At 43.1% G+C, this 18,200-nt stretch overlaps 1 protein-coding gene across 1 annotated transcript in view; it reads left to right on the top strand.

Moving 5' to 3' along the window:
- The first annotated feature begins 13,949 nt into the window (after positions 1–13,949).
- LOC126458339 (isocitrate dehydrogenase [NADP], mitochondrial-like) overlaps positions 13,950–18,200 on the top strand; it is a 123,323-nt gene continuing 119,072 nt past the window's right edge. Inside the window, exon 1 of the mRNA XM_050095304.1 lies at positions 13,950–14,142. The gene's annotated coding sequence lies outside the window, so the exon portion shown is untranslated. The remainder of the gene's footprint in view (positions 14,143–18,200) is intronic.

Raw genomic sequence — 18,200 nt, 5'->3', positions numbered from 1 at the left:
GGAGTGGTAACCAAACTATTATTCAAGTTAGTATGTAGAAACCATGAGACTGAGACTTACCATCGGACTTTCGGAGAGATATAATCTACACAATTCCGAGCACAGCAAGGGCAGATAAGAAAAAGGAAGAAAGATTAGGGGATTAAACGCCCTGTCAACATCGAGGTCATTAGAGACGGAGCACACGCTCGGAATATTTCAAGGATGGGGAAGGAAATCGGGTTTACCCTTTCAAAATTACGATTTCGACATTTGCCTGGAGCGATTTAGGGAAATCACGGAAAACCCAAACCTAGATGACAGGAAGCGGATTTGAACCGTCATCCTACGGAATGGGAGTCCAGCGTGTTAAAGACTGCACCACATCTCTCGCTATGGCAGATTAATAAGATAACTATCGCACAATGAGATTAACAGCTGATGTATCAAAGTTTTTGTCAAGATTAACATATATAAGAATGGAAAACAAAATTTAGAATATTTTAGAAGACGATCATTTTGGCTCTAGGAAAGGAAAAGACGCCAGAGAGGGAGTTCAGCGATTGTTCTTGATAATGAAGGCAAGACTCAAGACAAATTTACATACCATTATAATTGGTTAAAATGACAGTCTATTTGCAATCTAGACTGTTATTTTAACCAAATTATAGCACCAAATAGCTGTTGAACAATGTTGTCTAATTTATGAACAATTTACCAAGTCAGGTACGAGGAGAGCTAAAGATTTTCAGAAAGATCAGAAAGAAAATCATGGAGTTAAATTCTAAAATTGATTTTAACAAACAGTGCTTAAATTTCAAAGTTATACCAAATTGTGCGAAAAGAATAGTCAACATAAGATCTAATGTCAATAAATTTGTACAAAGGAAAAACTGTTTCCTTTGGATCAAATACGAAATTAGGGTGCCTTTAAATAGGAACATTTCTTGGACCTTAGAATGTATAAATTACACCTCTCATTAAATAAATCATTATCTCCCCTTGTGTTTTCTATTGTCCTTAGCTTAATAGATCAAAAAATAAAAAAACTGCGATCTTGACTGTTATTTTAACCAAACTATAGCGCCGGATCGCTGTTCCCCTACGGGAAATGTTGTCTAAATTTATGAGCATAGTATTTGTCTATGCAGAAAAAGCGTCCGACAACGTAAATTGATGCAAGATGTTTGAAACTTTCAGAAAAATAGGCGTAGCTATTGGGGAATACCGCTGATAGACAATACGCAGTAGTACCGAGGGGAACAATATGATTGGAAGACCAGCAATGAAGTACTCGGATTAAGAAGGACATAAGGCAAGGAATAGCTTCCCTGGTACTAGAAAGAGCCATAGTGCAAAAACAGTAGGGGAAGACAGACGCTGGAATATATCCAACATGTGTAGCTTCACATCAAACCAATCAGAAGACTGATGACCAAAAAGGATCCTACAGACTGCACTGAGAGAACTACACAATCAAACAAGCTCTAAAGCGCGTCATATCAAGTGAGATGGTTTGCCTATCTCTTCACGTATGTTGCAAGCAGACTTTCCGAGCAGTTCCTCCGGCGGCCCGAGCACTAAGTATCCTCCGTACCCCGATGTATTGACGTCAGAAGGCAGCCGTATTAATACCTCGCTGGAACGTGGCGTCGGATGAGCAAACAAGCCGCCGGTAAGCCAGCAGCAGAAAGGAGGAAGCCCCGCGAAAAATATTTTTCAACACTTCACTCCGAGCGTTGAAAAGGGCGAAAGAGAGTGCGCAATACACTACTCCCTCAAAAATTCACTCACTAAAAATTTACGAGTCTATATTTACCTTCTTCTTCTCCTTTCTTCAAGAGTTGGATATTTATCTATTACGTCCTATTTTTCAGCGACTCTGTCGTCTGTCGTTAGTTACTTTCTGAGCTGTCTCTCTCTTTCTTGATCTTTCCCCTATTGTAGCGTAATTCATTATCATTTTAGACATTCAATTATCGTTTATTCTTGTGATATATTCTCTCAATTTAAGTTTATACTCTATGATCTGTTCATTTATGCTTTTAAATCTTTGTGTCTCGTTGTTATATTCCTTATATAAAATACTCTCTATGTACAGCTACTCTTCTAAAAAAAACTCAATTCCGCAGCTTGTATTGTTCATCCATTTCCAGCTGTTATTGTCCAAGTCTCGCTCCCGTAAAGTATAAGTGGTATTTCTGTTGTCTCGTAGGACTCTACTAGGGTTTTTTTGCTCATCTTTTTATTGGTGTTCCGTTTACGATTCCATTACGTACAGGATATTTGAAAGTCTTTACATCAAACGACTAGAGGTAATAGATCACGTTGTGGGCAACAAATTTTGTTGGAGACGAAATGTTCTCTGACGCTTCCTTCGTCCTTTAGTATTCTCTGACCCTGATATGAGGAGATTTCACCGAACTAGCAGGGTCTCCTATCCAGGTGTGCTGCATACTACCAATTCCAGTAAATTGATAGAGTGAGTTTTAACAAGAAATGCTTACGAATGAGTGTCTCTAAGTGCAAAAAGATATTTTAGAAGCTAATTAGAAGTTTTAATTTTGCTGGACCTATACCTTTTCACTCAGAGCAGATGACTAGATCAGAGGCAACACGCAGGCCATATGCACTCCGCAGAGTGCCTAAGCCCTGCCATCTGCCAGGGGCATAACCAATATAAAAGGGCGTCTAGCGTTGCCGGTAAGTGTCAGTGAATATTTTATCTCCAACAAAAGTTGTTCCCCATGATGTGATCTGTCATCACCTTCAGATGTGTGATGAAGAAACATTGAAACACCCTGCATATCCTCTTCGGCCCGTAGGCGCACCATGGGAATCGTGAGAAATTCACACCATAAAGTTAGTAAACGGTTTTTACCAACTCAAGGCCTGTATCACACATTCGTTTAGGTTGCATAGCTTATATCTGCTGCTACATCATACCACACTCCGCTTACAGTGCCAATTACGATGGTTTGAAGCTACGACTCACCAGAATGACGAAGAATGCCTCTAAATGTACCTAAGAAGGATGTATTTCACGCACAGGAATTGTGAACGAGAAGTGAAATATATATTTGTGTATACTTAAAAAAACTGCTTTTTAAAAGTCCATGCAGGAAACTCTGCATGTGTGTTATAAAATATTTTTTCTTCTATTGGTTAAGATCTGAAGTACACATATGTGTAGCATAAATCTATTAGAAAATATAAAAAATAAAACAATTTAACTTATAATGTAACTATGTGTAACAACAATATTTCCTTTCTTATTTTATCAGCATGACAGGAGAGTATATATATATATATATATATATATATATATATATATATATATATATATATATATAATGCAGAGAGTATGTATGCGAGTATGTGTGTCTGGGGTCTACTCCCAAACTCGTGAATGGATTTCAACCGAATTTGGCACAGAAACAGTTGGCCTCATGTGTATCTGCACTGTGGGAGCAGAGATACCAGCAAAAACGCATTTTTCCAGCCCCTGGTGTGCAGGCTACCCTGTATGGGAGGGTGGAGAAGGTTAGTGTTTAATGTCCAGTCGACAACGAGGTCATTAGAGACGGAACACAAGCTTGGATTAGGGAAGGATGGGGAAGGAAATCGACTGTGCCCTTTCAAAGCAACCGTCCCAGCATTTGCCTGAAACGATGTAGGGAAATCACAGGAAACCTAAATCAGGATGTCCAGAGACGGATTTGAACCGTCGTCCTCCCGAATGCGAGTCCAGTGTTTACCCTGTATAACAGACATGTGTGGGAACAGTATCGGTCTGCCAAATCAATCTGTTTTGCAGGTCAGCCTACATGCCAAGGGCAAGAAATGGTTTTCCAGCACCCAACATGGAGGGTATCCCGCATGACAGGCACGTTGTGTTGGAGTAGTATTATCCTGCTTCATCGACCTGCTTTGCCTGGCAGCACTTACATCAGAGGCAAATAAACGATCTTCAAGTCCCTGATGTATAGACTGCTCTGAATGACTGCCATGTTACTGTAGTAGTGTCTGCCTGCTGTATTGAACTGTATTGCCTGGGTTACCCATGACAATGAATATGGCTGGGGCCACGTTGAGAAGGTTAGAGGAGAGGTGGAGAAAATGGATAGAGAGGAGGAGGGAGAGATGCATGAGGGGCAGTGGACAGGTGGAAATGAAGAGGGGAAGGCAGAGATGGAAAGAAGGGGAGGAGGAGGAGACTACAGTCAAAGGGAGGTGGTGGAGGTAATGAATAAAGAAGGGGGAAAGGAGGATATGAAACTGAGAGAGCAGCGAGGAAGAGACAGATCAGGTTGGAGGATGAGGTGAAGAGGGAGAAAGAGGCAGAGAGACGAAGGGAGACAGAGGTGGACACAAAAAGAGGCAGGAGAAGGTTTGTTCAATATATGTGTCAAATGAAATGCATACGTGAACATACCAGTGGTGAAAAGACTAATATACACACATTGATCTGTGACAGTACACACCGGTATGCCTTACCGGTACCTCTGACGAAAAGAAATCAGAACTGCAGGTTTTGAGATGTGAGATAAGAGAACTTTTGCTGAGGTTGAAGCTATGTAAAACAAATCTTCTATTTACACTTCAAAAATGCTCATAAAAGCACTAAAAATTACGTTTTAAGAGGTTTAAATTTACAAAACTTCCTTCAGAAGACCACAGTATCGGAAACTCTGTTTTTACAGATCAAGCAATATATACATATATAAGCTCGTCATCTGTCAATGTAAAACTTGGAATATTTTATATTTTATACAGCGAGTAAAGTTCATTTTTGATTACTGGTATTATTTATGGATAGAAATTAAAACTGTGATACTTACATAAAGAAGTCGCACAAACAGGGATATTATAAAAATGGGAAATATGGTAAAACTTTAAATTTACGCTTTGATAGTTAACATGAGAAGAAAATTCAGGAAAAGAAAGGAGACACAGGAAGAATACTCACAAAAAAAAAGTATTGCCATATTTAATGACAAACTATACTTGCCTTGTACCCCGCAGACTGACGTCAAACCAACTATCCTCAGGTTGAGCCGCCTTATCGGGCTCCATTGCTATTTGTAGCTGTGCCAGTTTTTCGTACTATACCGTAATTTATTTAAAATTTAAAATTATATCCGCTATGGATAATGAATTTGTTATTTCTTAGATTGGTCTATACAGTGTATACACACACCAAAGAAAGTTTTGCATCACCCCGGCTCCCAGAACTCCTGAAGATAGACGTTGACTGTGGATATTGTATCACAGACACAGTCCCTTTGACTGTTCAGAGATGTCACTACACCTGCCCAAAGATGTAAACAATCATGCATGAGCAGCGTCTATTAGACGGAGGGGGTCCGACAGCCGATCAGTTCCAGTCATACCACAAGGAAGGAGGTACACGACGTGCTTAGTTCAACCATGACTAGATGTTCAATACCGCTGTTCGATGGTGTCCGCATTGTTACTTTGTGCCAGGAAGGGCTCTGAACAAGGGAAGTGTCCAGGCGTTTCGGAGTGAACCAAAGCGATGTTTTTCGGACGTGATATAGATACAGAGAGACAGGAACTATCGATTGATGTGCCTTGCTCAGGCCGCCCAAGACTACTAATGCAGCGGATGTCGCCTACCTACGGATTATGTCTCGGAGGAACCCTGACAGCAACGCCATCATGTTGAATAATGCTTTTGGTGCAGTCACAAAGTGTCGTGTTACGACTCAAACTGGGCGCAATAGGCTGCATAATGAGCAACTTCTCTCCCGACGTCCATGCCGAAATCCATCTTTGCAACGACGACACCATGCAGCGTGGTACAGAAGGGCCCAACAACATGCCGAACGACCGCTCAGGATTGGCATCACGTTCTCGTCACCGATGAGTGTCGCATATGCCTTCAACCAGACTATCGTCGGAGACGTGTTTGGAGGTAATCCGGTCACGCTGAACGCCGTAGACACACTGTCCAGAGAGTGCAGCAAGGTGGAGGTTCCCTGCTGTTTTGGGGTGGCATTATGTGGGGCCGACGTACGCCGTAACGGCTGTACGATACGTGAATGCCATACTCCGACCGATAGTGCAACCATATCGGCAGCACATTGGCGAGGCATTTGTCTTCATGGACGACAGTTCGCGCCCCCATCGTGCACATCTTGTGAATGACACCCTTCAGGATAACGACATCGCTCGACTAGAGTGGCCAGCACGTTCTCCAGGCATGAACCCTATCGAACATACCTGGGATAGCTTGAAAAGGGCTGCTTATGGACGACATGACCTACCAACCACTTTGACGGATCTATGCCGAATCGCCGTTGAGGAGTGGGACAATCTGGATCAATGGTGCCTTGATGAACTTGTGGATAGTATGCGACGACGAATACAGGGATATACAGGGATGCATCAATGCAAGAGAACGTGCTGCTGGGTATTAGATGCACCGGTGTGTACAGCAATCTGGACCACCACTTCTGAAGGTCTCGCTTTATGGTGGTACAACATGCAACGTATGGTTTTCACGAGCAATAAAAAGGGCGGAAATGATTTTTATGTTGACCTCCATTCCAGTTTCATGTACAGGTTCCGGAACACTCGGAACCGAGGTGGTGTAAAGCTTTTCTCATATATATATATATAGAAGGATACTGAAAATTGAGTGGACTGACTCCGCATAATCGACGAGGAAAGGTGTGTATGCAAACAGGGACATGAAGATGGCACAGGATAACAGGACATGTGTTCAGACATCAGAGAATAAGTTCCTTGTTACTACACTGAAGCAGCAAAGAAAATGATATAGTCAAGCGTATTGAAATATGTAAACAGGCACAGTACAGCGCTCGGTCGGCAACGCCTATATAAGACAAGTGTCAGGCGCTGTTGTTAGATGGGTTACTGCTGCTCCAATGCCAGGATATCAAGATTTAAGTGAGCGATGGGACACAGCATCACCGAGGTAGCGATGAAGTGGGGATTTTCCCGTACGACCATTTCACCTGTGTACCGTGAATATCAGGAATCCAGTAAAACATCAAATCTCCGACATCGCTGCGGCCGGAAAAAGATCCTGCAAGAACGGGACCAACGATGACTGAAGAGAATCGTTCAACGTGACAGAAGTGCAGCCATTCCAGAAATTGCTGCAGATTTCAATACTGGGCCATCAATCAAGTGTCAGCGTGCGAACCTTTCAACAAAAACATCATCGATATGGGCTTTCGGAGCCGAAGGCCCACTCGTGTACCCTTGATGACTGGACGACACAAAGCTTTAGGCCTCGCCTGCACCCGTCAACATCGACCTTGGACTGTTGATGACTGGAAACATGTTGTCTGGTCGGACGAGTCTCGTTTCACATTGTGTCGAGCGGATGTACGCGTACGGGTATGGAGACAACCTCATGAATCCATGGACACTGCATGTCGGCAGGGGACTGTTCCAGCTGGTGGAGGCTCTGCAGTGGTACGGGGCGTGTACAGTTGGATTGATACGAGACCCCTGATATGTCTAGATACGACTATGACAGGTGACACATGCGTAAGCACCCTGTCTGATCACCTGCATCCATTCCTGTCCTTAGTGCATTCCGACGGACTTGGGCAACTCCAGCAGGACAATGTAACACCTTACACGTTTAGAATTGTAACACCCCTCTGAATTGAAACACTTCCGCTGGCCACCAAACTCCCCAGACATGAACATTATTGAGCGTATCTGGGATTCCTTGCAACGTGCTGTTCGGAAGAGATCTCCCCCCACTCGTACTCTGCGGGATTCATGGAGTCAGTCCCCTCTAACACTACTTCAGACATTAGCTGAGTCCATGCCACGTCAGTACAACATTTGCTCGTTTGTTGTTTCTTTCTAGAGAATCGAGCTGCCTCATACCCGAAGTTTCAACAATACAGTGTTTTATTGGTTCCTACTGATTATCCCGGAGATACCAAGAGAAGATAACTGAGAAAACTCACACACCAAGAGCTTAACAGCTCATGCATTCAAGTTTCTGACAAGAAAATACACACAAGAATGGAAAAGAAGATTGAGGATCTGTTAGTTGACGATCAATTTGGCTTTCGGAAACATAAAGGCATCAGCGAGGCAGTTCTGAAGTTACATTTGATAATGAAAGCAATACTCAAGAAAAACAAAGATACTTTTACAGGATTTATCGACCTAGAAAAAGCTTTCAAAGATGTAAAATTGTGCACAAAATTTTCGAAATTCTGAGAAAAATAGTAACAGTCTATAGGATAAGACGGGTAACTCACAAAGTGTACAAGATCCGACAGGGAACAACAAGAATGGAAGATCAAGAACGAAGTGCTCAGACTAAAAATGACGTAAGACAGGTATGCAGTTTTTCGCCCTACTGTTCAACCTATACATCCAAGAACCAACGACAGAAATAAAATATAGGTTCAAGAGTAGGATTACAATGCAGGCTGGAAGAATATCAGTGGTATGACTCGCAATGACATTGCTGTACTCAGTAAAAGTGAAGAAGAACTACAGGACTTGTTGAATGGAACGAATAGTCTAGTGAGTACAGAATATGGATCTAAAGTAAAGCGAAGAAAGACACAAGTAATTAGGAGTAGCTGAAAGGAGATAAACGATTAACTTAAAATCAAAATTGGTGACCACAAGCGGATTAAGTTAAGGAACCCTGGTACCGTGGAAACAAAATAATCTGTGGCGCAAGGAGCAAGAGGACCATAAAAAGCAGACTAGAACGGGTAAAGAGGACGCTCCTGACCAGAATGAGCCTACTAGTATTAAACATAGGCCTTAATTTGAGGAAGAAATTTCTGAAGATTTACGTTTAGGGCACAACATTGTATGGTAGTGAACATGGACTGTGGGAAAACCGGAAAAGAAGAGAGATGTGGTGATGTAGAAGGATCAGGCAAAGGTCCCGAGTTCGAGTCTCGGTCGGGCGCACAGTTTTAATCTGCCAGGAAGTTTCATATCATGAAAACTGTTTAAGCTGATAGGACAAGAGGGAAAGAAATGAACATATGGGAAACACTGACAAGAAGAAGACGCAGGATGACAGGACTTGAGACATCAGAGAATATCTTCCGCGGTACTAAAAGGGAGTGAAGAGGTAAAAACCGTTGGGAACGGCAGAGATCGGAATATATCCGACAAATAATAGAGTGCAAATGCTACTCTGCGTTGAACTGGTTGACAGAGGAGAATGGCGGTTCGCAACAAACTATTGTATGTCTCAGATACGTGAAAAAACTTAATCATTGTGATAACTTCAACAATGAATCAACAGAATCATTAAATCTGCTACGGATGCTATACTAAACATGCTTTACACGTTTTCCTCAATTCATTAGGCACTGCCCATTATTCGATGAAAGTTTTACAACAGCCAAACAGCTCTAAAGTTGTCTATTGTTGTGCTTTAGCTGCTCCTCTATCATATACAATAACCTGAGATATATACCACTTAATATTAATAATGTAGCTCCCTGCTTACTGTACTTCTGTCGTAATGGCATGGACTCCTTGGCATTTAAACGTGTAACGTTACGGGATTTCTTGCAAGTGAAGTAAAAATAAGGAAGAATGAGATCCATAAAGTTTCTGAAAGTTATTACAGTATGGTCAAGTGGTGAAAACAGGCAGATTGATTGACAGTTGACATAAAAGTTTTAAGAGTACGGTACAGCGACATGATGTAAAAAAACTATACTGGAGGAACCGACGTTCCGACCATGTACAAAAATGTGGCCTAAACGCTGGTTTCTCCAGTACAGTTTTCTACATTATGTCGCGGTAGCATACTCAGAAAACCTTATGTCAACTGACTCTGGCCGCGGAAGCATATGCAACTATATTACGCTGATTGATAGTGTATTTTTCTTGGTTGTTGTATGAAGGATATGTTTATAATCCAGTATTCCATATTGTTAAACTGGTTTACTTCCTATAGCGTGTATGTAGTTCATGAGACGCTTTTACGTGCACGTTCGATGTTCTCTACTATTGTCACTTGATATAGATTCCAAACACACGAGAAATACTCCATAACAGGATTTACAGTTATTTTTGGAGTAGCCGTAGTTTTTCACTGAACTGAAGCGTGTCGCTTTTTCGCCTCTCAGCAAATGTCGCAGTTACCTTGGGTGAAGCGTTACATAAGGAAAAGCACTAGAAATCCAAGCAAGCGAGAGGCTTCCATAAGTTTGTAGAATATCGCTAGACTGCAGTTCGCGTGGGAGAGAAACAGTTAGTAAAACGCTTGTAATATTTCTATCGATAAACCAGTTTCTATTAATGTGGAATACGAAGCTAACACAAATTACGGTACAAACAACCACAGATTTGTTGACTCATAGAAACGGCGACAAATTTGAACTGGCGGTAGCTCTTCTAAGAGCAGTGGGAAGCTTGAAAATAGCAGAAATTATTAAAATACGTTTGGATTATTTAGAAATAGCAGTCATTCTTCCCAGGTTCGCTCCATCAGTGGAACAGGAATAACCATTATGTTGTACAGTGTGAAACGTCCTTTGATATGTAGTTCACCCTCATTTCCAGTGCGTGCATATTTCTGTTGCTAATTTCAAGACATTTCTTTACCACGTACAATGTTTGCAGCCAGCTATACATCCATTTACTGCACTCTTCATATACTGTGCGGTGTTCTGCAAGTCTAGTGAACCCGGTGTTATTAGACATGCGATTCACTAATGAACTGGATTCAGCTGTGACTTCGCAGATGATGTTTTTACACTTTCCAAGTATGCGGTATAAATCTTCGATATAATGCATCTTGAAAAAATAGGGGCAGAAATCCATTCCAGTACGATTATGCCATAGGTGGTAAATCATTGGAAGCGGTAACGACCGTAAAATACTTAGGAGTTACTATCCGGAGCGATCTGAAGTGGAATGATCACATAAAACAAATAGTGGGAAAAGCAGGCGCCAGGTTGAGATTCATAGGAAGAATTCTAAGAAAATGTGACTCATCGACGAAAGAAGTAGCTTACAAAACGCTTGTTCGTCCGATTCTTGAGTATTGCTCATCAGTATGGGACCCTTACCAGGTTGGATTAATAGAAGAGATAGACATGATCCAGCGAAAAGCAGCGCGATTCGTCATGGGGAAATTTAGTCAGCGCGAGAGCGTTACGGAGATGCTGAACAAGCTCCAGTGGCGGACACTTCAAGAAAGGCGTTACGCAATACGGAGAGGTTTATTATCGAAATTACGAGAGAGCACATTCCGGGAAGAGATGGGCAACATATTACTACCGCCCACATATATCTCGCGTAATGATCACAACGAAACGATCCGAGAAATTAGAGCAAATACGGAGACTTACAAGCAGTCGTTCTTCCCACGCACAATTCGTGAATGGAACAGGGAAGGGGGGATCAGATAGTGGTATAATAAGTACCCTCCGCCACACACCGTAAGGTGGCTCGCGGAGTATAGATGTAGATGTAGAAACACCACTCACTGAAGCGTCCACCATTAGAGCACCAGTAATTTGCTCACATTTGAATCTACTAAGCTCCGACATGATGCACTCACAACTACACGAAACACTCTTCTGACCACCACTGACACATGTAACATATTAGGGGCACTGTACAGGTGCCGTTCGTACTCAAATACAACAGCGCAATCTGAAGGCTTGGCTAATATCTGCAGTTATGTTCAAACATGCATTTCTCACTGTATTTTTATATCTTTGTTCATCCGCTATATAAGAAGTCATTCTTCCCTAGCGTCAGTAAGAAGCCTTAATATGCAGTACAATGTAAACACCCACTGGCCAAGTACTTTACAGATATTTGTAATGTATTTACTTACGTAGAGAGTGAGACGTGTCATTAACACCTTAAATGTAAACAATTGTGCAGCAGGGATGGCGGTTATCACTGAAAAACCGGACTTCGGTTATATAGTTTTTCTTTGACGCCAGTTTAACCTGACTGTTAAAACTGCTCGAAATAACCACTTTCTGAATTAACCGATTTTCAGTTTTTTTATTCATATTATTTCTCGTAATAAACGTAGAAATCAAACAAAGACTGGTAAATTTTGACTCATTTCCAAGATATCCTGAATCAAAATATTAAATTAAATAGGCAAATAAAATAAAAGTCTCTCTGTCCAACCTTCCTACTACTTTTCTCAAAAAGCGATTGAATACCACAAAAATTCATCAGTATTCTCATACAGATTCTAATTTTTTGAAACTCTGCTCGAAAAGCATTTTGTAATCGGGGAACATTCCACTCTTTGAGCATTACAACTATTTAGTGCTGAAGGATGAAAACTGATGTTGAAGAACTCTATTTTTCGTGTTAATTTGTCCGTTTTCAAGGGCTACAAGCAGAGAAAAAAAATGGCTCTGAGCACTATGGGACTTAACATCTGTGGTCATCAGTCCCCTAGAACGTAGAACTACTTAAACCTAACTAACCTAAGGACATCACACACATCCATGCCCAAGGCAGGATTCGAACCTGCGACCGTAGCAGTCGCGCGGTTCCGGACTGAGCGCCTCAACCGCGAGACCACCGCGGCCGGCTACAAGCAGAGAAGTTTTTAACTTATTACTGTCACCATAATTTCTTTCCTCTTTTATTATTTCATTGCGTGGCAAACAAATGAAGCATTGTACTTCACTGCTATGTCACTTCGTAAAAATATTTCCACACTACGATTAGTGCCATTCTGCAATACAAAGGATGTGCAGCGACGACAGCGAAAAACATCGAGGAAGCAAGTTCAGCACACTGCACTTACACGCATACCTTAAGTCACGACACATGGCAACATGCACTACGCATTTTTAATACATGCGACACATCTTCCGCAAACCGTTTTTCGCTGTCCTGTTTACATGTTAAGCCGGCCGCGTTGGCCGAGCGGTTCTAGGCGCTTCAGTCGGGAACCGCGCGACTGCTACGGTCGCAGGTTCGAATCCTGCCTCGGGAATGGATGTGTATGTCCTTAGGTTAGTTAGGTTTAAGTAGTTCTAAGTTCTAGGGGACTGATGACCTCAGATATTAAGTCCCATAGTGCTCAGAGCCATTTGAACATTTTCTTTTTTCTTTTTTGTGTTAAGGCCTGAAGCGGATTTGCTAGTCCAGTTAAATATGGCGTCTGGAAAACAGCTGATCCAGTTTCTGATGCAGTCAATACAATCGTTATTTCTCTTCACTTGGACATCACAGGTGGAGTTTCACGCTCAGTCTAATATTTCTGCTTCTCCTTCACTGCACAATATAACCATATTAACCGAATATTCTAAAAACAACTTGACAAACCAACCACGTTTCAGAACCGGTTGCGTTTACACGGGAGCGAAAATCGATTTAAAACCAGCAATTAGAAGCAGATTTCCAGAATCGATTTTGAAGTGTTTATATGGCCAACCAAAGCGGTATTGGGAAATCGGTTTACGAATTCCGGTTTTGAGAGCCCCGTGTAAACAGGGTGATGGACGTTATTGTCTCAGCAACGTTGTACCAATTATTCTGACAGATGTTTGTTGCTCGTTTCTGCCGGCATTGTTATTAGCAGAGCACTGATCGCTTTTCCCATTTTCTCTAAGAAAGCGATGTTTCAAACCAGTGCAAATTTTACGAAAAAAATATTCATTTTTTAAACAGTTTATTTAAAAACGAAAACTTTTGGGCACTGCTGGTGTGGCTAATTGATATTTCTGTTTTTTACTCCGTTATTACTAAAAAATAAAATCACCTGTTATAACCGAGACCAAACGAGTACCTTAAAATACCGGTTACTTGGAACTAAAATACCGCTATCGTTTCTCCTGTCCCTACTGTGCAGTGCCCACTGCGCTATGCAACCGAATACCGCGGTCCTATCCGCGCTGCCACCGGCCCGCTTCTCTTTAACGGCGAAAGTTGGCAGCATTTCCACTTGCCAGTTGCCGCCATCCGCCTGCAGGGTTCGCGCACGTCAGGGGCTCCGATATTACCGGCAGCGGCAGTCGATAACGAACCATTCCTACTGTGCCGTATAGTGTGCGTTCAAAGCAAGTGGCGGTATGTCTTCCACCATCTCCAAGCTGTCCAGGGCAGTGAGCCTGCTCTCGCCGAAATCGCCCAGTTTCGCCGCACCCGTCTACATCTAGCACCAGCGAAACTGTGAGTACACTATTTGTCGCATAAAACCTTGCAGTAAACAGCTTCTAACGGAGCCCTCTTCTCACACGTGTTTCATCTGCGTGCGACGAGAAAGAGCATTTGTTTGTCAACACAGGGCTGTATACAACAGAGAAACAGATAACGTTTGTTATGTGAACTTCGTTTTTTTTTTTACTAGTAGCAATGTTGGTTTCGTTCAGAATTTACGGTGTCTTAAAAATTAAGCACATTAGTACAGCCAGTGCGAGCTCAGTGATCAGCGTGCAATTGTAATTGTTTTGTTCTTACAATAATGTGCGGATATTAACAGCGTAGACCCTAGCAAGTACCTGCTGTACTTTGACCAAACTATTCTGCGAGCTCCCCTGCTAAATGCCAGTTGCGCCATGACCTACTACAGCTGCTCAAAGTAGACTGACACATGTGTGCATAATACTTGCAGTCACTAGACGTTATATAATTTTGCGTGTTCGTGTGTGTGTGTGTGTGTGTGTGTGTGTGTGTGTGTGCGTGCGTTGGGGGGGGGGGGGTAGGTTTTACAGCCTAGACACCTGTTATCCCATGTGTCCAGACAGACGGAATCGGGCATCGCTACTTACCACGTGAGTTTCGGAAGAAAAAAGAAGGCCCAGTAATTAATTTCCGCTCGAGATACCTATCTATGAAAAGAGATAAATCTGCCGGTCTTTGGTAATAATGCTTGAAACTATTCGGTTAACTTCAGCGTATTTTGGCCGTGAAAACAGCCACTGTAACATTTGAAATCGTGAAGTATGCGCGTGCTGTACCTGTGGCCATTGCGCATGCGTATTTTTGCTGGAGCCACCAGAAGATTGTGCTAGGCTTTCTTAATGAAATACTCGACTTTACGTGAGGTCGTGGTCGTGAGAGACTCTCATGAAGTACAGTAAGGATTTTCGCAAAAGACTAGCGACTGCTGATGTAGCACATCGTTTCGCTCTCTGGAATGCCTCACAGTAATCTCTGTAGAAAGGGTACTTAATATCTAGTGACGTTTGAGTGCAATGTATAAAAAATCATGACGGCGAGAATGCCCACTGGAGTCACTTAACCGTGACGGCGAGAATATCAACTGCAGCCATTTAATTTCATCAAAAACAAAAAAAAGTGAGAAAAAGTGCTATTTTGTTGTAACTAGTTTCGGGCATGAAGCCATCGTCGGACTGGCTGATATGTTACAGTGCTTAAACACTTTTCTGTCACGTATGTGGTAGGTGTCGAGTGCAAAGTCCTGTCCTATCACCCAGATCTAGGTTTCCTGTAGTTTCCCTAGACCCCCTAAGCCAAGTGACAGGGTGGTTCGCGATGAAAGGGATGAAAGGCTGATTTTCGCCCTACTCCTCTGAGTACGAATTAGTCTCTAATTATCTCATCGTCGACACACGCTAAACCTTAGTCTTGCTTCCTATTTGGAATTATCTTAAAAAATTGGCGATTGACGATAGTATGATAATTCCAGTCATCACATTGTTGGTTTCGGCAATTATTCGTCCTCTTCAGATGTGACTAATGCTCTAACAGGTTCGTTATGATAAATAACAATTCAAAGTGCATAATCAGGACTTCTACATATCTGGATGAAGGTTTCAGTGGATTAATCACATCTAAAGGTGGCACTGAACTGCCGGAACCGGTAATGTAAGAACCGTAATTATTTAACTAAATTATTGTATAAACATTTATAAAGTCGCATACTTCTGTTTGGCAATATGTCATTTCTTAAAAAAATTAGCAAGCATTATGCTCCATTGATCGCTGGCATTAAAAACTAGGAGTAATTCGTTTACTACAAAAATGAATAGGCCTATATAATTTATAGCCCTAAAATTGTATTTATTATGTGGCGGAACTGAGCTGGGACTATCACTTATAAAAGCGGAATCTCTTGGACTAAATTGAAAACGTAAATATTACAAGCTGTGTTTTTACATACGCGAGCTGCCGTTTTACACAAAACAATGTTCCCCGCATACTGAGGAATTGTAATTCCTTTAGATTTACGGTAACTGAAGGACACTGAAGTGATGTTGTGGTTCGTTTCCTTTAGGAACGTTGTAAATGTGAATAGCGTAGTTAGAATTGGGCCAAAGGATGTACCCGTTGCTGATTGTGCTTCGCCCTTTGTGGCCTTCCGGTGATAAGTTGAATATCTCTGTTGGGGATTCCCCAGTACGGAAATGACCTCCTATCTCTGGCTGTACCGAAGTGCGGAATTTTAGGAAACTAACAACGGAGAGTGATTACAATATTAAGAGTGCAACAAGCACTATGATTCTTGATATTATGGTGTCCCGAGAATTGAGCACAGCACTGCCTGCATTAAGTGCAAACACCAGTTACAGTATCACGGTTTCTAACTGTTGCAGAGTTATAACAAGGGATACCATTCAATCGTTTTCGTTTAAATACCCCAAAAATTCAATTGAAAGAACGAGCATTCTATGTTTAACTGACAGAAGGGAGTGCAGGAAACCTTATACACTCCTGGAAATTGAAATTAGAACACCGTGAAGTCATTGTCCCAGGAAGGGGAAACTTTATTGACACATTCCTGGGGTCAGATACATCACATGATCACACTGACAGAACCACAAGCACATAGACACAGGCAACAGAGCATGCACAATGTCGGCACTAGTACAGTGTATATCCACCTTTCGCAGCAATGCAGGCTGCTATTCTCCCATGGAGACGATCGTAGGGATGCTGGATGTAGTCCTGTGGAACGGCTTGCCATGCCATTTCCACCTGGCGCCTCCGTTGGACCAGCGTTCGTGCTGGACGTGCAGACCGCGTGAGACGACGCTTCATCCAGTCCCAAACATGCTCAATGGGGCACAGATCCGGAGATCTTGCTGGCCAGGGTAGTTGAATTACACCTTCTAGAGCACGTTGGGTGGCACGGGATACATGCGGACGTGCATTGTCCTGTTGGAACAGCAAGTTCCCTTGCCGGTCTAGGAATGGTAGAACGATGGGTTCGATGACGGTTTGGATGTACCGTGCACTATTCAGTGTCCCCTCGACAATCACCAGTGGTGTACGGCCAGTGTAGGAGATCGCTCCCCACACCATGATGCCGGGTGTTGGCCCTGTGTGCCTCGGTCGTATGCAGTCCTGATTGTGGCGCTCACCTGCACGGCGCCAAACACGCATACGACCATCATTGGCACCAAGGCAGAAGCGACTCTCATCGCTGAAGACGACACGTCTCCATTCGTCCCTCCATTCACGCCTGTCGCGACACCACTGGAGGCGGGCTGCACGATGTTGGGGCGTGAGCGGAAGACGGCCTAACGGTGTGCGGGACCGTAGCCCAGCTTCATGGAGACGGTTGCGAATGGTCCTCGCCGATACCCCAGGAGCAACAGTGTCCCTAATTTGCTGGGAAGTGGCGGTGCGGTCCCCTACGGCACTGCGTAGGATCCTACGGTCTTGGCGTGCATCCGTGCGTCGCTGCGGTCCGGTCCCAGGTCGACGGGCACGTGCACCTTCCGCCGACCACTGGCGACAACATCGATGTACTGTGGAGACCTCACGCCCCACGTGTTGAGCAATTCAGCGGTACGTCCACCCGGCCTCCCGCATGCCCACTATACGCCCTCGCTCAAAGTTCGTCAACTGCACATACGGTTCACGTCCACGCTGTCGCGGCATGCTACCAGTGTTAAAGACTGCGATGGAGCTCCGTATGCCACGGCAAACTGGCTGACACTGACGGCGGCGGTGCACAAATGCTGCGCAGCTAGCGCCATTCGACGGCCAACACCGCGGTTCCTGGTGTGTCCGCTGTGCCGTGCGTGTGATCATTGCTTGTACAGCCCTCTCGCAGTGTCCGGAGCAAGTATGGTGGGTCTGACACACCGGTGTCAATGTGTTCTTTTTTCCATTTCCAGGAGTGTAGTTTGGTTCAGCCCTTAACGGGCCGAGTGTATGTAGCCTGTAAAACATAGCGGTCACTTAGTTCGTGAAACCAGCATTTACTCAAAACCATTATTGCCTGTCTCATACGTACGCTGACAGATGGTGTTAGTGGA

This window comes from Schistocerca serialis, chromosome 2 (genome assembly GCF_023864345.2).
Source record: "Schistocerca serialis cubense isolate TAMUIC-IGC-003099 chromosome 2, iqSchSeri2.2, whole genome shotgun sequence".
Lineage (NCBI taxonomy): Eukaryota > Metazoa > Arthropoda > Insecta > Orthoptera > Acrididae > Schistocerca > Schistocerca serialis.
This window is presented reverse-complemented; position numbering and strand designations above follow the sequence as displayed.